Source organism: Micromys minutus (assembly GCF_963924665.1).
Source record: "Micromys minutus genome assembly, chromosome: 2".
Classification (NCBI taxonomy): Eukaryota; Metazoa; Chordata; class Mammalia; order Rodentia; family Muridae; genus Micromys; species Micromys minutus.
Window position 1 is genome coordinate 100,605,012 of NC_137971.1, and position 27,718 is coordinate 100,632,729.

General features: G+C 37.7%; 1 pseudogene across 1 annotated transcript; it reads left to right on the forward strand.

Moving 5' to 3' along the window:
- Positions 1-27,566, forward strand: LOC308417785 (hydroxyacyl-coenzyme A dehydrogenase, mitochondrial-like; annotated as a pseudogene). The gene is made up of 3 exons: positions 1-178; positions 13,638-13,749; positions 26,926-27,566. The product of its transcript is annotated as a hydroxyacyl-coenzyme A dehydrogenase, mitochondrial-like (transcript).
- The last annotated feature ends 152 nt before the right edge of the window (positions 27,567-27,718 follow it).

The following is a 27,718-nucleotide window of genomic DNA, read 5'->3' on the forward strand; positions in this document are numbered from 1 at the left end:
ATGGCCACATTCTCTGTTTCTAGTCAGTCTTTTCTGCCTCTGCTCCTCACCCATACAAGTGCCTCGGTGATCATTTTGAAGACAAATGGAAACTTTGTGTTCCTGTCCATTGAAGTCTGGTGGGTGTCTAATGACAGAAGAATCTGCCACATTAGCAGAATGTATCCTGCCACTGCACGTAAGGGTCTTGCAAAATATACTAGAAGGCAAGAAGAATCAAGAGAACTATAATGTCGCTGTAACACATTCATTGCTTAACTCCACAGAAGTTCAAACTTAAAAGGAAAAGGTTTTCAAGGTAACGTCAACAGCAGTATGCCCAGGTGTCTTCTTCTTCGGAATCCATGTTTATAAGGACAAGAAAGAGACATTTGAGTCTGTCTTTTTAATGGCAAAAACTTTTAACATAAGGGCCTCTTTTTTGAACTTAGTCCATTGGAAGAAACACTAGTGTTCACACAGCAGTTATCTAGAAAATAAGACAACAGTAAGAGGCTTCCCTGTGGAGGTCTGGAAAGTGAATTTTCTAACATACTTAGGTTAGGGTGAAGATAGCAAGGGCATCTGGGATTAGAGTCTCTGTCCCTCATGAACTCTAAGGGAACTCCTTAGCAGTCCATTAGCACTGTCACCACAGTCTCCTACCCTGACATGCTTGACTTTCTTTACTCTACTGAGAAAGACTTCCATGTCAGGATGCTGGTCATTGCTTCATGATAATTCTCCATCAGTGACTGAGACCAGGAAATGCTTAGGCTTGAGAAGGCAAATCTGTCACTGACTATGGGCCACTGATTTTACTCACACTACACCCCAGCTGGAAAACCTGCCTTATATATAAAATATTCTCTCTTGAAAATTTTTTCTTATATCTGCCAGTCTAAAACTCCTTAGGACACAACCCATCTCCTATAAGAATCGCCACCAAATGGAATCAAAATAATATTTTCTTCAGTATGACTGGATCCCTGAATTGCCAAATTTTAGAACTCTCTGCTCAAGAGTGGGAGAGAATCCTGACCTCTGAATAAAAAACAGTAGCTTCAATGACTCCAGTGCCTCTGAGTGGTACATGGGAACCCTGTCATACCATGTTTAACAAGCTGACATATCTCATCATTAGTCAATCTCTAACAGCCTCCCTCCACTGAGGCAGCCTATTCTGAAGAACAGGATGAATGGGACATCAGAGTATAGCTCCCTTCGTCTATGATTTCTGCCAGAATCGAGATATAGACCACCTGTCTAATTTTCCATGATCCACACCACAACTGGGAAACATTCTACCTTCCATCTGTCACTTTTTTTTTCTGTCAGATTTCTTGTAAGGCAAAGGAAACTGATTGTGTTTTTACATATAAATTACACTGATCCTGGTAATAAAACACCTGACTGAACAGTGCAACTTAATAAAAGCAGGCTGTTCCGCAAAACCATGTCACACAAGATGGAATGGCAGTCATCTATCAAGACTGGCATGCCCTGCCTCCCTGTATGCTCCAAATGCAGCTCTGGTCTCGGCGGCTCTTAGAGTCTTCACAGTTTTCTGTCCTATGTGTGTCCCTCTCTTTTGTAGGATGGATGATGTGGAGATCCTGTCCTTTTAGAAACAGATATGTGTTGAGAAGAGCACCCACTTGGAGCTAGACAGTTTTGGCAAGGATCACCATTCCACTTCTGAATGTCAGTGAAATGCACTAGGGCAATTCACTGGCCTTCTGTAACCCTCGGTGCTGAATAGGGAACATGAGTTTTTACATTGTTGTCTTTAAGATGCCTATGGAATTAGAAATAAAATGTTCGAGCTGGCAAGATTTCTCAGCGGTTAAGAGAACTGACTACTCTTCCAGAGATTCTGAGCTCAAATCTCAGCAACCACATGATGACTCACAACCATCTGTAATGGGATCCAATGGCTTTTTCTAAAGACAGTAACACTACACTCATATATAATAAATAAATAAATAAATAAATAAATAAATAAATAAATAAATAAATAAATAAATATTTAAAGAATAAATAGAACGTTCCAATGAGGTTGCAAACCCCTTCAGCTCAGTCAGTCCTTTCTCTAACTCTTCCATTAGGGTCTCTGTGTTCAGTCTGATGGTTAGCTCTAAACATCTTAATCTGTATCAGTATGGCTCTGGCAGAGCCTCTTAGGAGGCATCTATATCAGGCTCCTATCAGCAAGCCCTTCTTGGCATCAGCAATAGTGACTGGGTTTGGTGGCTGCATGTGGGATGGATCCCCAGGTGGGGCAATCTCTGGATGGCTGTTCCTTTAGTTTCTGCTCCTTTCTTTTTCTCTCTCTTTCCTCTCATGAGTATTTTGTTTCTTTCTAAGAAGGATTGAAGCATCCACATTTTGGTCTTCCTTCTTCTTGAGCTTCATATGATCTATGAATTATATCTGGGGTATTCCAAGCTTTGGGGCTACTATGTACTTATCAATGAGTGCATACCATATGTGTTCTTATGTATCTGGCTTACCTCACTCAGAATAATATATCAACCAACCAGCTCCCCAACCCCTGAGCTCCAGGGACTAAACCACCAAAGAGTACACGTGGTGGGGCCCAGGGCTTCAGACACATATGTAGCAAAGAATGGCATTGTCTCACATCAATAGGAGGAGAAACCCTTGGTCCTGTGAAAGCTCGTTTCCCCAGTGTAGGAGAATGCCAGAGTAATGAGGTGGGAGTGGATGGGTGGTGGAAGGAACAGCCTCATAGAAGCAGGGAGATGGAGGATGCGAGGGGGAACCGAGAAAGGGGATAACATTTGCCACGTAAATACATAAATTATCCATTAAAAACAAAACAAACAAAAACAAAAACAAAAAACAAAAATCTTTCCAAGTGCCTGAGTTGCTATTGGCCATCCACAAACTGAAGTCAGTCATAGAATAAGAGAAGTCATTTGTCTAAACACACATTCTATTTCCTCCACCAAAATGCTACCCATTATTGTGACTAACCATTTCAGTTGATTTTGAAGGTGCTAGAAATCTCCACAATAAGAAAGGTTCGAGTGCAAGGATAATATCTAGAGAGTAGAATAAATTCCTTTTCTTTATTTGGGTTATCTTATCTATAAATAGGATTAAGGAAAGTGGAGGTTTTCAAAATAAAACCAAACCTCCTATAAATAAAAATAATTCTAAAGGCCTGGAAGAACAGTCAAGCGTCAACTAAGCCCTACAAGTATATCTTCTGTTCCTTGTCCTCCATGGCCAGCTCCACTGATCACATTGTTCTGCCTTTTGTGACTCAATGCTCCTCTCTCCATTTCTGCCCTCGAGTTATAATTGAATGTGCTGTGATATACCACATCTGCATTTCTCAAGGTTTCTGCTTACATACAGCTTTGACTTATCCACCAACCTCATGAATTTTTGACTTCGAAGAAGCCTATTTACATGCCCAATGACAGACAGTTCTCTTGTACTCTATGTGTCTACAAACCACAAAGACTGTACATATCTCAAATTCAAACTTCCCAGTGGAAAGGCTTCCTACATTGGTTTATCACTGTCAAAGATAATCATCATCACCAAAATTGGCAATAGCTCTTATACCTGCCCACTATAAAGACAACCAGCCAGCCTCAGTGCAGACTGCTACCCTATAGCTAGTCAATTACAGCAAGGAGCTCAAACCTAAAATTCTGTGTGAGCTTAAGAACCCCCTTAGCATTGCTTCCCATCCAAAGCAGGCTGTAAGCTTGGCAGACAGAAAACACAATAGTCTCTTCTCCAAACCATCACTTTCCTCAGGCACTTTCATTCCAGAAAAAAAAAAAAAAAAACCTTGTTATACAAAGCAGAGAATTGATTACTGTACCAGAAATCAGAAATGGCACTTATTATGCAGGATTGATCATTTCAGAAATTTCAGAGTAGAGAGAAGCACAAATGCCATACCAAAGCTGTGTTCTTTAAAACAGGGAGCCTTTGCGTCAGAGACGGTTTTACATTTATTTCTGAATACAACAAGGTGAACACTAAATGCCTACTGGGGTTCTGGGTGGAACACTCATTGTGTTCACAGGATAACTGGGGAAACCTAAGGTAGCATCTGGCAGCAGGGTAGAGGGGGCACTTCTGTTCTGAATGCAGTATGTCGTCTTCTTTGACTCTGATTTTTGATGCTGTATATGATAGGTTATTAATTCAATGAGTGCTAATGACTTACATGCTAACACATATACTAAAGAAGAAAGAAAAGGAAAAAAGGAAGAAAAAAGAAAAGAAAGTAAAGAAACTGCTTGTTGAAATTTTTAATACCCATGGATGATAACACACAATTTTAAAATAGCTTTCCTGAGGACCAGGTAGCGAGTGTTGCAAAAAAAAAAAATCAGTGAAATAATTGCATTTCATGCCTGGACTTCACACTTCTAACTGTGGTTTTTCCACTGTTTTATTTCTTGGTAACATGACCTTAACCTTTTCCCTTGAAGCATTCAAGACTAACAACTTTACAAAGTCAACTCTCTTAGCTTATAAGCTGTATGAATTTCTGTTTTAGTCTGTCGGGGGGTGGGGGGAGAAATTGTGTTTTAAAAAAAGGAAGAAGAAAACCTTGGCAAAATCAGAGGCTTTTGGCAAATGTCTGGGAGCATTGCATCTCACTTAATGGCAGTTTAGGGCAATTTACATGACTTAGTAAATGATGAAAAGCACGGTATCATAGCTTTGTGAATGATCATGAGGTCAGAGGACTCAGGGGTGATATAAGAGCAGTTATGATCTCACCTCTGAAATGCTGTTGAGGGCAGTTACACAGATGTCATTCCTGCAAAGGAAGTAGTCCAACAATTTCATGCCTCATGCTGGCTAGGCTGACTCTCTTTGAGCAGCCCCACTGTGGTGATTTTGTAATGTACTATTTGTTGCATGAAAGTAGTCACTTTTTAAAGCAGTATAAGGAAGATGTCTAGTAGGTACTGCCAGGAACCTTCTGAGAAAAAAGTATTATAGAACACACCACTTTTGTACAGAAGAGTATAGCAAAAAAATATTTTTATAAGTTAGAAGAAGATGGCCTTATAATTCTGTTGGTCTAAAACCAATGGCCACTAATGGAACCAAACAGGGTGGAGTTCATCTATCTCAGACACCTCAACAAGGGATGGTTGATAACATTTTGAAGAAAAGGAGAGGAGACACTCTAATAGTGCCTATGTTGACTGTATACAATATGGTAGTAGATAGAGATTGATGAACATGTGTATACATGTCAGGAAAAGTATAGATTATATTTCTATAAGCAGTATGATTGGATCCTCAGGTATCCACCCAAAATATCTATGTACTCTTTGATAACCAACTAACACCTCTCTTACTGAAGAGTAATTCATATAAGCATTGCTCCCCAGGATGTCTTAAAATTCATACCTTTGGGTCTGCAGAGAAACCTCAGTAATACTATAGGGTTTACTTAGTAAATGGTAGGTTGTCATCTCACTTAAATTAAAACCACATCATCACAGAAGAAAATTCCGTCTATGGCATAACCAAGAAAAACTGTAGGCTAGTAAAATAGCCACAGGCCAGGGGGTGATGCTGTCTCAGAACATAAAGTAGCAATAAAAATATCTCTGCAATCAATCTCTGTCCCCTGTAAATATATACATATTAACACACACACACGCAGACACACATACACACACACCACATCACATAGGCACTCTGACATAACACATGCAGAAAGGCTGTCTTACCCTTATCCCAGTCTTATCATCAGAATAGTACTTTATGCCTTAACATGTTACCTAAAGAAAATATTCCTGTTTTGTGGCTCCAACAGCTTCTCTACATTGGGAGATCTTGTCCAAAAGAACTTGATACTGGGTGATAGATAGCCAATAGTTCCTGTACAAGGCACCTTAAGTTAATTGTTTTTCTAAGTCTTAAAATGCACATAAGAATAGTAGCTCCTATCAGAGAAATTGTATGGATAAATGTTAATAAGCCAATTCTTTTGTTTTTAAGTATGTTAAAACCCCTTGACAATTCAGTTGCTACCTTTATTCATACTCTTTCCGTATTAGGCTCATCTCTGGACTTTCTGTTGTATGTCATGGTGCCAACTTCCTTTCTACTCCTTTTTTTTATTTTTTATAATAGAGGATAAACAGAAACTTTTAAAATCACTCTGATGTGTTATTAGAATCTGAAGTGAAAACAGAGACAATCCTGGCAGAGATTTTTCACCTAGATTGTTGAACATATTCTGAAGTCCCAACTACTACAAACCCAACATGATATGCCTACACTTTCAGTCTTAGTGAATGTGATAATTGACTGACACAAAAACATTTAAGTAACGTGATAAGAAAGAGTCATAAATTTTTTGTCAGTTGGCCCTACTCTGGATCTAGATAAATGCCAAATGAACTGAATTAGACAAATACTCTTCAAAGTAGGAGAGATTTCTAAATTTTAGATGCATTATAAAAGAAACTAAAGGTGGACATTAACAACTCCCACGCACTGGATTTACGCAGGTAGGATGAGTGTAGACCCCTATCATTGGACTCATAATCACAACCATAAAACTTGACTCAACATTAAAAGATTGATGATTAAATATTCCATTCACAAGCCAGGAGCAGGAAGGAGAGAGGGTGTGTGTGTACATATGAAATTATAACTGAATGAGTAGCTTTGAGTAACTTGAGGAAAAGCCAATTCTTGGGCTGTCAAAGTGAGCATTCAGGAAGAAATACCAAATTAAATTGCAGCATGAGTAAGAAGTTCAGGCTCCCCACTAAACTGACCCTATCCCAAACCTGAAATCTAAACTTTTCTTCTTCCTACCATTAGGTTCATTTTCTACTCCAAACTCTTATAAAACTGATAATATTCACTCAACATGCTACTTTCCCTGAATTTAATATTTATGCTCTTCTTCCAAACTTTTGCAAATTAGCTCTCTGACTAGGAAGGAAGACTTAGATTTTTTTAACCTATCTCCTCATTCAGCAGAATATAAAAGTCTAAACACCAAGAGAAGTAGTTCAGACTTGACAACTGCCAACTCCAGATGTGATTAAGGGTAGAGATTTATATTTTATGCAGAACTGATGAGAAGAATGTTTAGTATAATACTGAAAAATGGTGAGACTCTTTCTTAGCATGTTACTTAAATGTTTTTTCTGTCAGTCAATAATCACATTCACTAAGACGCTGAAAGTGTAGGCATATCATGTGAGAAATAGCACTGACTGACCCCACAAGCTTCTCTGATCCCTGTTCTCACAACTCTACAAGGCAGGTTTGTTAACCTCATTTTCTAGATGACAAAACAGAGTCCCATGAGACAAGGCATTTGACTAGGATTACAAAGATGCTCAAAGGAAGTGGATGTTAATATCTTCTCTATCCGACCTTTCTCTTCAGCTCTATCCCTTGTATACTTTTGAAGTTGTAATTGATTTTCAGTGTTAACTGCTGAGCCCACAGAAAAGTCCAGAGGCTTAGAGCCTCCCATAGTAATAATGGACAGCAGAAACCCAAAGATAGAAACAATTAACTACACCCCCATTACCGTTCTTGTCACAATGCAAGCAGCATAGCAGTCTGGAACTTCAAATTAAGTGAGATATAGAGGAGTGCTCAAGCACACTAGAGGGCCCTTGTACACATTTCAGTAATTTGGACTGGGATTTGTCTAATCGCTGATGGGCCAAAGCAATTCTTGTCACAGAAGCTTTTGCTCCCTGGGTTTGTTGTTCCTGCTGCTGCTGCTGTTGTTTTGGTTTGAGGTTTGGTTTCTCCTTCTAAGTCTGTATGAGAATGAGTTTGCAGTTTGAATTCCACCTGGAGACTAATAGGGTATCTAGAACTTCCTGTGCAGAATCGTAAGAGGCCATATATAACAAGCATTTGCCGGACAAATGTTCAAGAAAATGTATAAACATATTTGTGCCACAATGGCTTTCATTTATTCACTGAATACTTCCTAAGCTCTGGAAACTGGACAAAGCATGTGCCTAAGTAACATCACACTTAAGCCTCAATAAGTCCTTAGAATAATGCCTTTATGATTCCCATGCTAGACATAACTGAGATTTCAAAGCAATATTTTTTCTGAATTCATTCAGCTATTAAGTATTGAAGAGGAAATTAAAACTCAGGTTCCCACAAATACAGTTTAGACTCTTTGTGTTGCAGATCGAATCTCTAAATGATAGAAATAGCAAAAGATTGACTAGAAGCTTCAAAAACCAAGCTATTACCTAGTGCTGCAGCCCAAGTCTCGGGTAAAACAGCTTGGCTTCCTTTACTTCTGGTGCTGCCATGCCCTCCCTAGAAACTATTAAATTTCTGTCACAAGCAATCAGACTTAAGTCCATTCACATTCATGTGTAAATAAAGCAAAATCAATAAAGCTTAAAGCTTAATTATTTATTTACTCAAATTGATTACTTAAGCTTAACAAACAAAACTTAAGCAGATTTCATTATTTTTATCATGTAATTAATTATTTATACCTAAATTAGGATAAACAAGGTTTAGTTTATCATCCCTTATTAGGAATCCCCAGTCGTCTTTGCTAGCCCCGAATTTTTCTTTCTTCTCTCAGCCTCTGGCTTCCAGGCTCCCTTTCTTCCTAGCTACCACCTACAAAGCTTATTCAAGCCCACCCTTCAGAAATATCCTTTCTCACACAGAACTCCAGAATAAAGCATCAACTCTCCAGGAACTTCAATTCTTTTGAATTTTGAAAACAAATTCCTGAATGTTTTAAGGATTTCCTTCTGGGATTCAATAACTAAATAGACAGAAATTACCAAGGGGTCATCATTTGTAGTCTCCAAGATGGCCACATCTTGGGCTCCCACTAATTAAATGCTGATTCTAATATCCTCACCATTTGTGTGGAATTGGTCTCTACTTCTCAAACCTGAGTTTCCCAATGCCTGGCAATATGAAATTGAGGAAATGATGCTATGCACCAGCTAATTTAGAAAAATGACCTAACCTTTTTCTTTGGTTTCTTAGCATGCATGGCATGTGAAAGTAGCCACTATAATATAAACAATCTAGAACTGCTCCAGAGGCTGGAGTTAGAGAAGACTTCAGATAGATGTTCTTATCAGCAGTCTAGCTGTACTTTGTATTCTGTGCTCCAAGCCACCACAGTATCTTAAGATACTTCTCTAATAGTCGATAAGATATTCTTACATCTTTTCTGTCTCCCAATAACATGGAGCTAATTGAAAACTATGTTTCAGTCTCCAGCTCAGTTCCTGTTGTACAGAAGAACATTATAATTCAAGTTAAATATCTTATTATTTAAAATGTTTATTAATTCAATAACTAAGTAAAACATTAGCTTCTGATGCTGCAATTAAGAAAGGCTATCTATAAAATTAAGAATTGAAAAATGAAGGCTAGACTAGAATATTCTTTAATATAATAGTTGTATTAATTTTTTGATAAATTTCTACATGCAAATAATATATTTTGATATATTAATGTTCGCACCCTACTTCTTCCCCAAACTCTTCTCTCATAACTCTTCCCTACTTCACCAGCTCCTCCCAAATGTGTGACCTGCCACTCCTACCCCCCCTCCCATAGCCCACTGTGTTTGCTGCTCATGCAGAGTTATCACGGGAGCCTAGTCATCCAACCAGAGGTCACACCATTTAAAGAAATGGATGACCTTCTGTCCCGCACAACCGTCTTGCCTGCAAGAACGACGCGGCACACGAAATAGGATCCTTCTGCGGTCAACTTTAATGCTCTTGAGAACCAGCACTTGCTACACGTGATGAAGAAGACGAAGAAGACGAAGAAGACCAAGAAGACGAAGAAGAAGACGAACAAGACGAACAAGACGAACAAGACGAACCTGAACTATCTAGCCCGTCCCCTTATAAAGGGATCAGTCCTTGCCTTGGACGTGGAGCCCCCTGATTGGTTGAAACTCATCAGGCCCTATGATGCCACGGGAGAGGCAGAGCTCAAGGAGTGGAAAGTTACCCAGCACGTGCGCACATGACTTGTTTACTGCTAACTCCAGCCAGATGTCAGCGCCATCTTGTAATGGAGAATGTGCAGGCGGCGCCCCACAACCTTCCCTGCTCTTGACTCCACCCACTGCCACAGTCCCTCAGTTAGGGAACACAAAGCTAGCCCCTGCCATGGTGATGCTGGAATGCTGACTGGCTTGACCTCCTGCATGTCTAGGACAGGCAGTCACAGCTGCTGCGACTTCATCAACTCCCAGTCCCGACATATCCACAAGATACCACTTCACATTCTAAACATATAACTCTGAATAACAATTCAGAGACGGTAAAATGATGAGCATTTACAATCCAGAAAATATATGAAATGAGAAAGAGAAATTATGAATTTTTAAATATTTGATAAATTGATACATAAATAATCATGTACAGATTTGAACCTTTGGAAGTTTGACTACATTTGTTGTACCCTGGAAATTTCTGTGACCACCTTGGTCAAACAACAGGTTCCCCAGGGACAGAGTGAGGATTGAAAGAAAAGAGAGACAGTTGTCAAAATTGTAACACAACTTTGACCAGTCTTGAGGCTGAAGGGAAGCCTTCCTTATTTAGCCCTCTTTTAAACCACTCTAATTACATGCAGAAAGATAACAGCAGTTCTAAGTCAGGGAACAAGCAAGTTAATAATCAAAAATCCTGTAAACTTCTCTCTGGAGGTCAGATGTGAAGATCAGGGACAAAAAAGGGGTCCCAAGAGACAAAGATACAGCCACACCTACATCCCCTGAGCCTACCCTGAGTTTCAAATGCAAATGTACTGCCCTGAGCTTCAGTTCTAAGTGTTCTGACCTGAGCTTCAAATGTAAATGTTCTTAATACGGGCCAGTTTCCTGAGTATCAGACCAGAGTCAGATTCCTGTCCTGCCTTGACCAGCTTCTGATTTTCCTGGTTAAACATGAATTTCTTTCCACCACCAACTATACAGAGGAGCCAAAACTGTTCTCCACATTTCTGGAAGACTTTAAGAAAGCAAGTGTGGTGATCACACTTCTTCTGAGTCACACATGAAAAATTTAAATAAAATTTTATAGAATAATTTATAGCTAATTAATCAAAATTTATAAAACATGGGACATACTATTTCTAATTTCACTCTTCTAATTTCCTTTCTTGTCTTTTGTGGAGAAACTACTCTGACCAAAGTCAATTTAAAGAAGAACAGGATAGGATGTATTTAACTTTCACCCTTTCACACAGTCCATTATGTTGTTTGAATTCAAGCAAAATTTGAACCAGAAAACTAAGAAGAATGCTGTTTTGCATCAATCTCTCTGACTCTTTATACCAGCTATGCTTTTTTATATAACTAAGGACCACCTTTTAGGGAAATGGTGCCATGCATGGTAGGTGAGCCCCTCTATATAGATTAATAATGAAAACAATCCCCTATAGACATGTACATATGTCAAGATAATCTGGACAACCCTTCAGTTGAGAGTCCCTTCTCAAGTGACTCTAGGCTGTGTCAAGTTGGCAGTTAAAGTTAACTACAACATATACTTACTATCCATACCTGATGTAAAGATTCTTGGTGAAAATACTGGTCCAGAGAGGAGTAGAGCCATGTCCTTTACTTTACCTGAGAACCAGAGGTGTGCTGTGAAGAACCTGGTATGCTATGACAAGTTTCCCATGTCACAGTACAATGGAGCTCCAGATGGAATCACCAGCTAGACCTCCTGTAGCTCTTTCCTATAAATCTGACACAATGAGGGAATCATTAGCCAGAGAGACACAGCAGGATTATTAACTTCAGCTGCACCTCAGACAGCAGTGTGCACAGAATTCTTGCCAAATAGCCTGAAGCTGATGTTTCTTTGACAAGTGCAGGTAGGGACCAGTTTCTATTACTTATGGCTCTAAAGTAAAAGTCAGTGTAACATTTGAAATAATATAACAGAATTTCCATTAAAAATAGATTCCTGCCCTATGTCAACTCATGTGTAATTCATCAAACATAATAAATAAGAGCGAGCCACTTTATGAATATTATTCGATTTAATCCTGACTTCATAGTCATAAAGATAGATCTATTATAGCATTTATTTTAGAAATAGCAAACATTAATTTCAAGAACATTTATTAATTAAGCCAAAGTCATAATAAATAATAGTTAACCAACTCATAAATAACTATTTGCTGAAACACTCAAAATCTTATTTTGACTCTGTTTTCTTTTGACAATGTTAGCTCCCTTTAAAAATCAAACAATGATTACCACTGCTGCCTCTTCTTCTTTTCTTCTCATTTATTTATTTATTTATTCCCTTTACAGCCTGATCTTTCTATCCTCTTCTCCCAGTTTGAGCCTTACACCTCCTTCTCCATTACCCCATCTTCTTTGCCTCAGAAGAAGGGAGGCCCCCATGGCTACCAACCCACCCTGGTCTGTAAAGTCACAGCAGGACTGAATGCATCTTCTCACTGAAGCCTGATAAAGCAGTCCAGCTAAGGGAAAGAAATCCAAGGGGAGGCAACTTTGTATGTTTGTTTGTTTGTTTTTGTTATATTTGTCCTTTGTTTTGCACTTGAAGTGCAACTCAGCATACAAAATCAGGAGGGACTGTGGAAAATATATGTATAATAACTGAAGTAGAGAAAAGGATGTTATGCTTTGTTCTGAAAACTATTATCTACTTAAGAACACAAAAGAATTTTCTGACAGTTTAGCAGGACAAATATTCTCAAACTCTAGGAAAAAATACAACCATATTAAACTCCTTTAATTAAAATCAATGCGGTGAAGTCAATTTTCTCCAAAATTAAAATATTAAATTTTAGCCAAATCTCAGTAGGTTGTTCATGTGATTTGGCAATCTAACTCGAAAACAGATTTGGAAAAAACAGTTATTCAAGAATATGGTGTAGAAACATGTATAATGGAGTTAACTTTGCAGGGTAGCTAAACTTTGCAGGGGAAAGCACACAAAAAAAAAAGTCCTTAAAGAAAAGATGGGAAAGTACCAATTGGCCCACTTAACTATGAATTAAGTTTTTTATCAAAACGTTGTTAAGAAATCAAACATAAGCAATCAACTGACAATGGTTCTCTGCTTCTCAGAATTCAGAGGTACATACATTTCATCTTAAAGAGTCCATTGCTTCTTTGAAATATAATGGTGAAAGGATTTTTCATATTCATACCTGGTTAGCAGGGCTATTGTCAATTCTGAAAAGGTGAATATTCTTGCTATCAATGACCCTTTCATTGATCTCACCTTCATAATCTACATATTCCATTGTGATTCAATCCTTGGAAATGGCATGTTTCATGCACACTGGAGACTAAAAACAGATTTGTCATCAATGAGAAATCCATCTCTATTTGTGAAGGACAAGGGCTTACCAAGTTCAAGTATGGTGCATTGCGAGGCTTGTAATAAAAATAACCCCATAGTTGTATAGGAAGTTCACTGTCATGTCTTTTTATGAGCCTTAATGTTTCTGTGTATATCTAACATGTTGCCAGGAAAAAGTTTCCAAATACAATGACATCAAGAAGGTGATAAAATAGGTATCACAGCACTTGAACCCTGGGCAAGGTTGTTTCCTGTAACTCAGTAACACTCACATTTCCACCTCTGATTCAGGGATTGGCATTGCTCTCAACAAGCACATTGCCAAGCTAATTTTATGCTGTGACAACAAATTTGGCTACAGACCCAAGGAAGTGGACCTCATGATCCTCATGACCTTCAAGGAGTAGGATGCCATGGACCACTCTCTCTAGCAAGAACATGAAAATAAGAGAAAGACCCTCAGCTACTGAGAAGTTCCTGCCCCAACTCATCTCCCAACAAACTGAGCATCTCTCCTGATTTTAAATCCTAGACATACAGAAGAGAAGAAATTTAAAAAACCCTATTCTCGCAATTAACAGTAATAAAGCTCACTGAACCCAGAGTCTCTCCAAGGGCTAGAATAAAATAATTATTTTTAAAAATTTAGCCAGGAAATATTACTTCTCAACCATAAAAAAACTGGCATTTTTATAGGTCAAGAAATTAGCAACTATTGGCAATCATCGGTTTAACTTGATATAAACAACTCTCTGTGTGCCCTCCTCCCATGATAACTAATAATGGCAATGGATTAAGCTCCTGAAACTGTAAATAATCCCTCAACTAAAACTTTCCTTTATAAGAGTTGCTTTGGTCACTGTCTTTTCACAGCAACCGAATAGTGACTTTAAAAAAGGTCTGCATTTCTCACCTTCTTCACTATTTAATTCAAAATAAATAAGATCTTAAAATCAGACTTGAAACTTTGAAACTTCAAGAGAAAAACAATTTGGTATACAAATTTAAATGCAGACTTTCTGAACAGGCCTCCAATGCCCCATGAGCTGCCAATCAATTTATATAAAAGTTAAAACTTGTCCACTCATAATTCCTGAAATCAATCAAGAGAGTGAAGAAGCAACCTATAAAATGGGTGAAAATCACTGCCAGGTAATCATCTACCCAAGAAGGGGCTAGGATGGAAAATATACGAAGTACTAGAGAAAGTAAAACCAAAAGAATAAGCAAATCCCAGTATTTGGAAGACTGAGTAGGAACTTCGTATGTTAGAGGCTAGCCTTACCTACGTAGTAAGTTCCAGGCTGACTTGAGCTACATACCAACACAAGTCTAAATAAAACTTTAATAATAATATTACAATCAGTAAGTGCAAAAATAAATTGGACAGAGTTCTTGAGGAAATTATGAATGACAAATGGATAAATTAAAAACGGATAAACTTATCAGAGAAATAAATATTAAAACTATATTTAAAAACCATTTCACTCCTCTTTCAAAGGATATTATCAGGAAAACAACAAAGGCCAAGAATGATGTGGAGGGAAAGGATCCTTTTATACTTCTGATGCAATGCAAATTAGGAAAGCCACTGTACAAACTGAAATTGGTATGGAGGTTTCTTAAAGACCTAAGAATAAAATTATTAAGTAACCCTGTATTATACTGTTTCTGAATACATATCCAAAGAGATCAGTCAACTCACAAAACAGGTACCTGCACAGTCATGTTTACTGGGTCCCTGGGCAAAATAACTAGGCTCTAGAACCAACTAAGATATCCATCAGTAGATGAACGGGCCATCCTTTGAAATTGTTCTGACTGGAGAAACAAAGGGATGAAGAAAAGACAGGTACAGGACACATGTACAGAAAATGCAAATTTGAGATTGGGCTGCATGCTATGATGACACACTGGCAGCTTGGAAACTTAGAGCATTTATTATATATTGCTGGGCAAGGAGGAGACAGGTTGGCCAATCTCTAAAGGAAGTTTCTGTAGCAGAGCAGTTGAAGATTGCAGTCTTGGAAGAGGAAACTAAGATTAATATTTTCTGAACACACAGGTTTTAGCTAAAGATAAATCATTTGTGGCATCCATACTTAGACCAGAAGAAGTCTGTCATGTTTCTGTGCCTCACTTAGGAAAGTCTCTCCTATTCCCATGGGTCAAGGAATGGTTCTTGACGTAACCATTCTCATAATCACAGCAACCCATGGCTCCATCCCCTACTCACATGAAGAGATAAAGAAAGTGCTATTTGCATACAGCATGGTATTCTTCACACACAAAGAAGAAATTATGCATTGTGAAGGAAAATGACACGCAATCATATTACCTAACATAAGCCAGACTCTGACAAATGTTATATATTTTCTTTCATATCTAGACATGAAAGTAGGACAGCCTATTTAGAGTGAAGGGTAGACCAGTGAAAAAGAGAGGTGAATAAAAGAGAATATAAAGGTAGATGAGAGATAAATATAATATAAAGGTAAATATGAGAGAAATATGTAAGATACATGTATAAAAATGTCAATGTTGTATATCATTTGTAAAAATAATATTCACTAATAACACAATAATAGTGTGAAAATGTCAGAAAATCTACACATTAGATATTATACAATTATGTCTTATCAAGCTATATACCTAATGAACACAATTCTTTTAGCATATGTTAACTTCTTAGCAGATATTTATGCTATCTCTATGAAATTTCTGAACAAAAGTTCTCAGCATGGTGAACCCAATATTTTATAGAGTGGAGCAACTATCTTTACCTAGTTCTCTCTGGACTTTGATCAGATTAGAAAGTTAAAACTAACAAGCAAAAACAAACAAACAAAAATTATACACACACACACACACATATCTGAAGGAAAAAGAGAAATCGTTCACAATACAAACACACTAAAAGAATTCAAACTTTCCCTACCAAGAATACTGGAAGCAATATTTCAAACTGAAGAGAGGAATAAGCATAGCTTAAATGTTTATCGAAGAGATTCTAAAAAGAAAACAAATGAAGTTATAATTGCTGAAAATTAAACTATGAATAAGAACACTGTAAAAGTAAATTTTATTTGCCCGATGTAACTGTTGTTTTGGAAACTTACTGCTGAATAAACTCACTCTTTCTAGCTCTTTTTGAACTCTGACTAGCTGGTTCAACACAACTGTTCTGGCTCAAACTCCTCTCGGAGATAACTGATTCAGTCTGGCTTTTCTTAGCTCCTCCCTGAATTGCTCTGCTTGGCCTCAAACTAACTGGCAATTTGTTCTGATCTTCTGTATCCCTATTATCCTTTGACTTCAACTGTCTCTGCTGACCTGCACTGAACTGCACGAACTCACTAATGAACTCAACTCTACTGTACCAACACTCAACTGAGTCTCTGTACCCTTCGCTTAAATAGCTTCTTTCATGTCTGTTTTCATGAGAGTTGGGTATGTCCTATCTCTCTGACTCATTCTTTCAAATCTTTCTCTGATTTCTCCCTTTGTCAACCCCTCAATTAGATGTCACAGTTTAGGATTGAAGGTGTATACTAATGGTGTGTCTGTTTTCCAGCCAGAGGAATTAGAGGTGAAAGGTGTGTCAGTCTAGTCACATCATACAGACCTAGAAGATATTTAGATTTGATCCCTTGCCTGAGCAGCCATATTGCTAGATTAAAATTTCTCTACAAAACACAAACAGCAAAAATGCAACAAAATGATGATAATCAACACATACTTTTACCTAAACTCTCCAATTAAGAGACATCGGTTTGCTGAATTGATTAAGAAAAATATCTTTCTGCAGTCTACAAGAAGCTTAACTGTAAAGATAGGCCCCACCTTAACGTGAATGGAAGGAAACAAATATTCCAAGAAAATGGGACCAAGAAGAAAACAAACATGACCATCTTAATAACTGACAAAACAGACTTCAAATGAAAACTATTCAGAAGATATTTTCTTAAAAAAATTCTATTAGAATGGAAAAATTAACCAAGAAGACATTTCAACTTTAAACATATATGTACCAAACTCCGGGACACCTAATTTTACAAAAAGCATCTTGTTGGAGTTAAAAACAAAGATTAACAACCACTGGAAATAGTAAGTTATCCTAATATCTCACTTCCTTCAACAGATCAGTCATCTGGAAAGAAAGATAAGTATCAGAATTAAAGGACAGCATGAATCAGATAGAAATCTACATAATATTCCAACAAAACACCAAAGCTTTATGGAAGCTTCTATACAATAGGCTTTATCCTCGTTCAGAAAACAAATCCACCTCTTGCTCGTAATGCCTAATGTTTCTGTGACAAGTAACAGAATTATAACAGAAATGGTTTTATACCATTTCCTCCGATTCTTGGTTAAATTTAGTAATATCAGGGATATTTGAAGTTGGAGCTAAGCATTAAATCACATTAACGTGTCTTCTATTTCTGCAATAAATAAGATTATCACTCCAGTGTTTTGAGATCATCATTTCTCTACAGACATGAAAATAAACACCATGTTTGTTACTGTTCAAGCTTTAAATTAATAAAACATCTCTGTAAGGCAACAAAAGTAAAAGAACTAGTAGTTTATGTGAGTTAACAGGGTTTCCAGTATAAAAAACTCTATTCCTACATACTTTTCAGAAGGATTTAAAAAATGTGTCAGCAAGATAAGTCTTGGGCTCAAGCATTTGCCATACAAACCTGAGAAACAGAGTCTGATTCCCAGGAACCACAGTGGGAGGAGCTATTCTCATATGCAAGCGAGCATGTACAACACACACACACACGTGCACGCACACACACTAATAAACAACAGCAACAATAATAAAGATTTTTAAAATAAAACAATACTATCTTACCCACATGGGGAAAATCCAGATTTACAATGAATCACAAAACAGCAAGCTGCTTCGAGTGCAACTCACAGGAATGTGCAAGCACTGAGGTAAGTACCCGGGATGTCAACTGCACTGTACTTTCTAAGTTCTAATATGCTATGCACTGTGAGCCACACTTGGTTCCTTTAGCCTTGGAAGACATAGGTAAAATTACAACATAAATATTCACTCTCTTAGAATTAACTGGAATCTATATTTTATTCACGTTTCTTCAGTAGTCAAGTTTGGATGCTGAGTTTTGAATTTTGGATAGCATATGCTCAGGATGCCTTTCATATCTTTTGTATTAACAGTATGTTTTAGACATGCAGATAAATGTCAGTGTGTTATCCACAGAGCCTTTATTCTTTGTTCTTTAAGGTAAGCTTTATTCAGAGGGAATATTCAGAAGCAGAAGGAGAAACTGTTTATTTTTTTCTTAGCTGGAGGGAGTATCATAAAAGTTAGCCAAAGTCCTTCGAAAACTATCCAAAAACTTTTGAGAAAGAGCTGTTTGGAACCTAAATGAATATCTTCCAAACACATGCATTGTGCACCCCATATTCAATGACAAGATTTTTTAAAGCCTATCCTGAGAAATCAAGCAGCTTCTGTTTCTTTTCATGCTGTTGCCTGAAATGGGTCACTTGTTCTCCTGCAAATGGGAATTATTTAACGCCATGTTTAAAACATCTTTTGGCAACAGCACTTAAATCATCAGGGCTCTAAAGGAGCTAAAATTCAAAGTTCCCACACCTTAGTACACAACAAAGATATATGCACCACAATGTTCATAGCGGCTCTATTTATAATAGCCAGAAGCTGGAAGGAACCCAGATGTCCTTCAGAAGATGAATGGATACAAAAATTGTGGTACATATACACAATGGAATACTACTCAGCCACCAGAAACAATGACTTAACCAAATTCTTAAGAAAATGGCTGCATCTAGAGAATATCATCCTGAGTGAGATAACCCAGTCACAAAAGAACAGACATTATATGCAGTCACTGATAGTGGGATGCTAACCCCAGAGGCTCGCACTCCCCCAGAACAGACTGTATGAAGTCCAAGAAATAAAGAAAACAAAACAAAACAAAAAAAAATCTTTACACAACAAGAAAACTTTGACCATTTCCATGTTACATTTTGTTTTACATGTACTTTATGCTCATTGTAACTATTAAGTTTTCAATGCATAGTATCAAACCTTTCAAAAAATCAAGTACTGACTAAAAAATATATTCATAGTTTTATGTAAAAATTATTTTAAAATCTGAAAAAAAAAGTACTGACAAAAATGTATTGTATAATTTTATGCAAAAAATGCTTAAAATCTGTACATTTATCTTTGTTTTGTAAAATAAAGTTGTTAAAAAAAATTCAAAGTTCCCTTCCCAGTAATGACAGTGGCACAAATAATTCCACTGAATTAACAAAGATTTGATGGAATAATTTTCAAGTAGGAACAAGTTCATACACCTTCAGGCAACATAACAGTCTATTCCAGACTTTTTATTTTGGAACCAACACAATGTTTTATCTTTATTGTGTGAATCAGTTGAAATAAAGAAGCAACACATATGGGACAACATGGCAATATCAAAGGACCGCCATAGGATAATGGCTACTTATAGAGCAGTTACTACATGAGAAACAGTTTATAACCCTGTAATAGGTATATGTCGAACTTGTATTATAGAGGATAGAAGTGGCATCCAGAAAACTTTGAGACATTTTTTTGATATCAACAAAAAAGCAACAGAACTTAGAATTAAACATCTACAATTCTTTTCCCGCTTTGTCTCTTTCCTTAATCTAAGTCTGCACATAAGAATTGCCTAGATTTGTGGGCAGGGCTGGTAGCTTTTTTCATCAGTTCAGGGTTTAGGACCCACCAGATAGCATCATTCTACACGAGCCATGAGTAAGCCTCTCTTATCAACTTTTGAAGGAGCTCACTATTTTTAAAAAATGTTAAGGAAAAAAATACTACCACAGCTCACCTGTCTATATGGATTTACAATAAATTTAGCCCAGACAATAAGTCATTTAAATTACCTTTCCAAATATAAAGATATATTCAGATTCACTCTCAGAATTCAGTATTTAATCACACATCTGAATTATAGCCATTGAAAGGAGAAATCGAAGTTCTAAAATCAAGTTCACCTGATAGAGAACTTTCCTGCACACAGGCCAGTGCCACACCTGCCGGTGTTAATTGTATTTATTAGCACAAAAATAGAACTCCAAAGAAAAGGGTGGTGGATGAAGGCCAGTGTCCATCAGACTAGCAGAGTCTGCATGAGAAATGCAATGATGACTTTAATTTAGAAAATGCTGCTGATGATATTACCTGGTTTTAAAAAATACCAAGTGTTGTCCTGTGCCTGATGGACAGCCCTGAAAACATACATACAAGTAATATTATATGAACCGAGCGTGTTATAGTGTGTGTGCACTATAACATGTAGCAACAACTAATAAAAAAAGAAACCATGAATTTGCAGAAGAACAGAAAGGGGTATATGGGAGGGTTTGGAGAAGGAATGGGAATAAAGGAAAAGGTATGGAGGAATGTTAAGATTAGGCTATAATCTCAAAATTTTTTAAAAAACTGAACAATAAGAAAAATATGCTAAGAGATGTCAAAGATATAAAATTTTTGCTACTCACACCAACTATCTAAATGTTTATTGGCATAAAAAGGATTATAAATTAATATGTATTCTCTCAGCAACTATAGAGAATCATTAGAAATCACTTTTATGGAAAGCATATAGTAACTTAAAAAATACTTATGGTATTATTTTCATTAGAAAAAAAAATCGCTGTATGAAATTATATATACAGCTACCATTACAGAAACAAACACACAGAGAAGAAACTGGGAAGCACATCAAAAAGCTTACGATGATAATTCACTAGCACTATTATCACTCTTTTCAAGTTTGTTATTCAAATGTTTTAAATTAATTCTATAATAGAAACATGAGGCTTTTCATCACAACATAAAAAACACATTGAAGCCTCTTTTATCTTTCTTCTGGCTACTTGTGTTCATTTTCTTCTTCAGCCTTAAAGCAATTTGGTTTATCGAGAATCTTTGTTTCCCAATTTCTTCATATCTCCACTTTCATACTTAGATGCTTTCATACTTACTTCCTAGGCAGTGTTTGTACATTCTGGACTGTTATTACTGGTCGCCTAGAGAAAAACATTGGATTTTTTTGTCAAGTTGAATCCATTTAGGAAATTAAATCACTATCTAATGCAAAATTTGTCAGTTTCCCTGTGGATGGAAATAAATGTCTGTGGATCACAAAAGATTAAGTTGATTTCCTTTTTCTTATTCAACAGTTCAAACTTGCCAGCCTCACAGTCTGTAAGAACCCGAGCTAGTGTATTGTATATTTACCTGAGTTTCTTGACCTGTCCTTTCTTCTGCAGACATTAGATAAAAGAATATTGTATGGGCCTTGGATTCCTGTTCTTTCCAGGACTTTTAACATGAAGGGGTGTTGGATTTTGTCAAATGCTTTCTCAGCGTCTAGTGAGATGACCATGTGATTTTGGTCTTTGAGTTTGTTTATATGGTGGATTATGTTGATGGATTTCCTTATGTTAAACCATCCCTGCATCCCAGGGATGAAGCCTACTTGGTCATGATGAATGATAGTTTTGATGTGTTCTTGGATTCGGTTTGCAAGGATTTTGTTGAGTATTTTTGCATCAATGTTGATAAGTGAGATTGGTCTGAAGTTCTCTTTCCTTGTAGGGTCTTTGTGTGGTTTAGGTACGAGGATTATTGTAGCCTCAAAAAATGAGTTGGGTAATATTCCATCTGATTTTATCTTTTGGAATAGTTTGGCGAGTATTGGTGTTATATCCTCAATAAAAGTCTGATAAAATTCTGCACTGAACCCATCTGGACCTGGGCTTTTTTGGTTGGGAGGCTTTTGATGACTTCTATTTCTTTAGGTGTTATAGGGTTATTTAGATGGTTTACTTGGTCTTGGTTTAACTTTGGGACCTTGTATCTGTCTAGGAATTCATCCATTTCCTCCAGATTTTCCAATTTTGTGGAGTATAAGTTTTTGTAGTAGGATCTGATGATTTCTTGAATTTCCTCAGTTTCAGTTGTTATGTCCCCACTTTCCTTTCTGATTTTGTTAATTTGGATACTCTCTCTTTGCCCTCTAGTTAGTCTGGCTAGGGGTTTATCAATCTTGTTGATTTTCTCAAAGAACCAACTCTTGGTTTTGTTGATTTTTTCAATGGTTCTTTTTGTTTCTATTTGGTCTATGTCTGCCCTAATTTTGATTATTTCTTGCCATCTACTCTTTTTGGGTATATCTGCTTTCTTTTGTTCTAGGGCTTTTAGCTGTGCTGTCAGGTTGCTGATGTGAGCTCTCTCCAGTTTCTTTTTGGAAGCACTTAGGGCTATGAGTTTTCCACTCAATACTGCTTTCATTGCATCCCATAGGTTTGGGTATGTTGTGTTTTCGTTTTCATTGAATTTTAGAAAATCCTTAATTTCTTTCTTTATTTCTTCTTTGACCCTGCTATCCTTTAACAGAGCATTGTTTAGTTTCCATGTGTATATGGGCTTTTTGTTGTCTTTGTTGTTGTTAAAGACCAGCTATAGCCCATGGTGATCTGAGAGGATGCATGGGAGTATTTCAATCTTCTTATATCGATGGAGGCTCGTTCTGTGTCCAATTATGTGGTCAGTTTTCGAGAAGGTGCCATGGGGTGGTGAGAAGAAGGTGTATTCTTTTACTTTGGGATAGTATGTTCTGTATATATCTATTAATTCTAGTTGGTTCAAAGTCTTTGCTAGTTTTGCAGTGTCCTTGTTCAGTTTCTGTTTCCCTGATCTGTCCATTGGTGAGAGTGGGGTATTAAAGTCTCCCACTATTATTGTGTGGGGTGAAATGTATTTTTTGAGCTTTAGTAGGGTTTCTTTTATGAATGTGGGTGATTTTTATTTGGAGCATATAAGTAAAGGATTGAGAGTTCCTCCTGACAGATTTCCCTGGTAATGAGTAAAAAGTGTCCTTCCTTATCGTTTTTGATAACTTTTGGTTGGAAATTTACTTTATTCGATATTAGAATAGCCACTCCAGCTTGCTTCTTGGAGCTGTTTGCTTGGAAGTTTTTTTCCCACCCTTTTACTCTGAGATAGTGTCTGTCTTTGTCTCTGAGATGAGTTTCCTGTATGCAGCAAAAGGCTGGATTTGGTTTATGTATCCAGTCTGATAGTCTATGTCTCTTTATTGGGGAGTTGAGACCATTTATGTTAATAGATATCAGGGAATAGTTGTTTCTGTTTCCTGCCATTATTCCATGGCGCATACTTAAATATAATAAAAGCAATACACAGCAAACCAACAGCCAACATCAAACTTAATGCTGAGAAACTTGAAGCAATCCCACTAAAATCAGAGACTCGACAAGGCTGCCCACTCTCCCCCTACCTATTCAACATAGTACTGGAAGTCCTGGCTGGAGCAATTAGACAGCAAAAGGAGATCAAGTGGATACAAATCGGAAAGGAAGAGATAAAAACATCACTCTTTGCCGATGACATGATAGTGTACTTGAGTGACCCCAAAAATTCCACCAGAGAACTCCTACAGCTGATAAACAAGTTCAGCAAAGTGGCTGGATACAAAATTAAGTCAAACAAATCAGTAGCCTTCCTGTACTCAAAGGACAAACATGTGGAGAAAGAAATTAGAAAAAACGTACCCTTCACAATCGTCACAAAAACTATGAAATACCTTGATGTGACTCTAACTAAGCAAGTGAAGGACCTGTATGAAAAGAACTTCAAACCTCTAAAGAAAGAAATTGAGGAGGATCTCAGAAAATGGAAAGATCTCCCATGCTCATGGATTGGAAAAATCAACATCTTAAAAATGGCCATCCTACCAAAAGCAATCAACAGATTCAATGCAATCCCCATCAAAATTCCAACCCAGTTCTTCATGGAATTGGAAAGATCAATGTGCAATTTCATATGGAATAACAAAAGACCTAGAATAGTGAAATCCATCCTCAACAACAAAAAAACATCTGCAGGAATCACTATCCCTGACCTCAAGCTATATTACAAGGCAATTGTGCTGAAAACTGCATGGTACTGGTACAGAAATAGGCATGTGGATCAATGGAATAGAATAGAAGATCCAGAAATGAGCCCTCAGGTATATGGTCACCTGGTTTTTGACAAAGGAGCAGTAAACTTTCAATGGAAAAAGGACAGCCTATTCAACAAATGGTGCTGGTCCAACTGGCACTCAGCATGCAAAAGAATGAAAATAGACCCGTTCTTATCTCCTTGTACAAAGCTCAAGTGTAAGTAGGTCAAAGATCTCCACATTAAACCAGATACACTGAAACTATTAGATGAGAAAGTAGGGAAAACCTTAGAACACATAGGTACAGGAGAAAATTTCCTGAACAAAACACCAATGGCTCAAGCTCTAAGATCAAAGATTAACAAATGAGACTTAATGAGATTGCAAAGTTTCTGTAAGGCTAAAGACATCGTCAAGAAAACAAAACGGCAACCAACAGAATGGGAAAAGATCTTTACCAGCACCACATCAGATAAAGGCCTAATATCCAAGGCGTACAAGGAACTCAAAAAGCTAGACACCAGAGAATCTAATAACCCTATTAAAAAATGGGGTACAGAGCTAAACAAAACGTTTTCAGTTGAGGAACACCGAATGGCCGAGAAACACCTGAGGAAGTGCTCCACATCCTTAGCCATTAGGGAAATGCAAATCAAAACAACCCTGAGATACCACCTCACACCAGTCAGATTGGCCAAGATCCAAAACTCAGATGACAGCAGATGCTGGCGAGGCTGTGGAGAAAGAGGAACACTTCTCCACTGTTGGTGGGGTTGCAAGCTAATACAACCACTCTGGAAATCTGTCTGGCGATACCTCAGAAAATTGGATATAGTACTACCTGAAGACCCAGCTATTCCACTTCTGGGCATATACCCCAGAGACACTTCAATACACAACAAAGATATATGCACCACAATGTTCATTGCAGCTCTATTTATAATAGCCAGAAGCTGGAAGGAACCCAGATGTCCTTCAGAAGATGAATGGATACAAAAATTGTGGTACATATACACAATGGAATACTACTCAGCCACCAGAAACAATGACTTAACCAAATGCTTAAGAAAATGGCTGCATCTAGAGAATATCATCCTGAGTGAGATAACCCAGTCACAAAAGAACAGACATTATATGCAGTCACGGATAGTGGGATGCTAACCCCAGACGCTTGCACTCCCCCAGAAACAACTCACAGACTGTATGAAGTCCAAGAAATAAAGAAAACAAAAAAAAATATATACATATATTTACAAAAAAAAAAAAAAAAAAGAAGAGGGCATCAGACCACATTGCACATGGTTGTGAACTACCATGTGGTTGCTGGGATTTGAACTCAGGACCTCTGAAAAAGTAGCCAGTGCTCTTAACCACTGAGCCATCTCTCCGGCACCCCCTATTTCTATTATTCTGAATACATAACTAAAAGTGACATTTCTGTACCATATAGTAGTCTTATTTTAGTCCCCTCTAATATTTTCTCAAACTATTTGTATTAATTTACACTTCTGCCATTAATATCCAAGGATTGCCTTGTCTCTAGACCTCACCTGTTATTACTGACCTTCAATAATACTAATTCTAGAAAAAAAAAAGAATATTGTAGGTCTTTGACTTTGAATTTTATGAATCTAGTTTAATCTGAAAATAAATGATGCTGTTTGTGATCATCATTTTTAAAGAACACCCTAGTAGTCGACAGTATGTCCTGCCTACCCAGGGAACCTGAGTTCCCAACACCAAAGATCAGTGGCTTACTGCTGCCAATTGCCTCTAACTTTAGTTTTAAAGATCTAATCCAATTTTCTGGTCTCTGTGGGAAACTGCACACATAGCATACACCCACACAGACTCATACACATAAAAACACGAAAATAGGACTTGTGGTATGGCTCAGCGGGTAATGGCACGTGCTTCACAAGTGTGAAGACCAGAACCTATGTAAGGATAGAAGGAGAAATCTAACTCCACAAAGTTGTCCTCTGATCCTCCCACACACATTGTGACACACACCAGATACATATACACATATACCACCATGCCTGGATCTAAATTTATCTGGGTAGGATCTTGCCCCAGAATTCTACTCCCTTAATCTGCTATCTTCTAGAACATGGGATTCAGTTCCACTCTACTTCCTCATGCCCCTTTAATATTTAAGGCATATATTTTATATTTTTATTTTCTTTATTATTATTATTTACTTTTTCAATTTGCTATATTTCTTTTTATTTTATATAGGGCTCATTGACATTTTTCTATAAATAATTTAATTTCTTTTTTTTTAAATTGGATATTTTATTTACTTACATCTCAAATGTTATCCCCTTTCCCGGTTTCCCCTCTGGAATTCCCCTACCCCATTTTCCCTCCCCCTGCCCCCATGAAAGTCTTCCCCTGCCCACCCACTCCCTCCCACCCTCCCATCTCCCCGCCCTGGCATTCTCTTACATTGACATAATGAGCCTTCACAGGGCCAAGGACCTTTCTTCTTGTTAATGCCTGATAAGGGCATCCTCTGCTATATATGTTGCTGGAACAAACAGCACTGATGCAGCGTCCATAGTGCATAGCACAGACCTAGTGGTGGAGGCCATGGTGGAGAACCTGAAGTTGAAGAATGAGCTGTTCCAGAGGCTGGACAAGTTCGCTGCAGAACACACTATCTTTGCTAGGAACACGTCTTCTTTGCAGATCACAAGCGTAGCCAATGCCACCACCAGACAAGAGCGATTTGCTGGCCTCCACTTTTTCAACCCCGTCCCCATGATGAAGCTTGTGGAGGTCATTAAACACCGATGACTAGCCAGAAAACATTTGAATTACTGGTCAACTTTTGTAAAACCTTAGGAAAGCATCCTGTATCCTGCAAGGACACTCCTGAATTTATTGTGAACTATCTTTTGGTGCCATACCTCAGACTACATGAGCCATCAGACTACATGAGCGAGGTAGTGCATCTAAGGAAGTCGTCGATACAGCACTAAAATTGGGAGCTGGGTATCCCGTGGGTCCATTCAAGCTTCTTGACTATATTGGACTGGATACTACAGAGTTCATCTTACATGGATGGCATGAAATGGATCCAAAGAACCCCTTGTTTCATCCCAGTCCTTCCATGAATAATCTGGTGTACCAGAAGAAACTGGGCAAGAAGACTGGGGAAGAATTGCACAACTACAAGTGATTCCCTCAGCAGCACCTCCACCAGCCACTGAACAAGGATGAGCACGCTCTGGGCTGTGGTTTCTAGGCTTGCCACGGGCTGCTAAGTGGGCCCTCCGTTGCAGTCTCTCTGAAGTAATCTTTTGACGACTTGTGGTGACAGGGTTCTTCCAC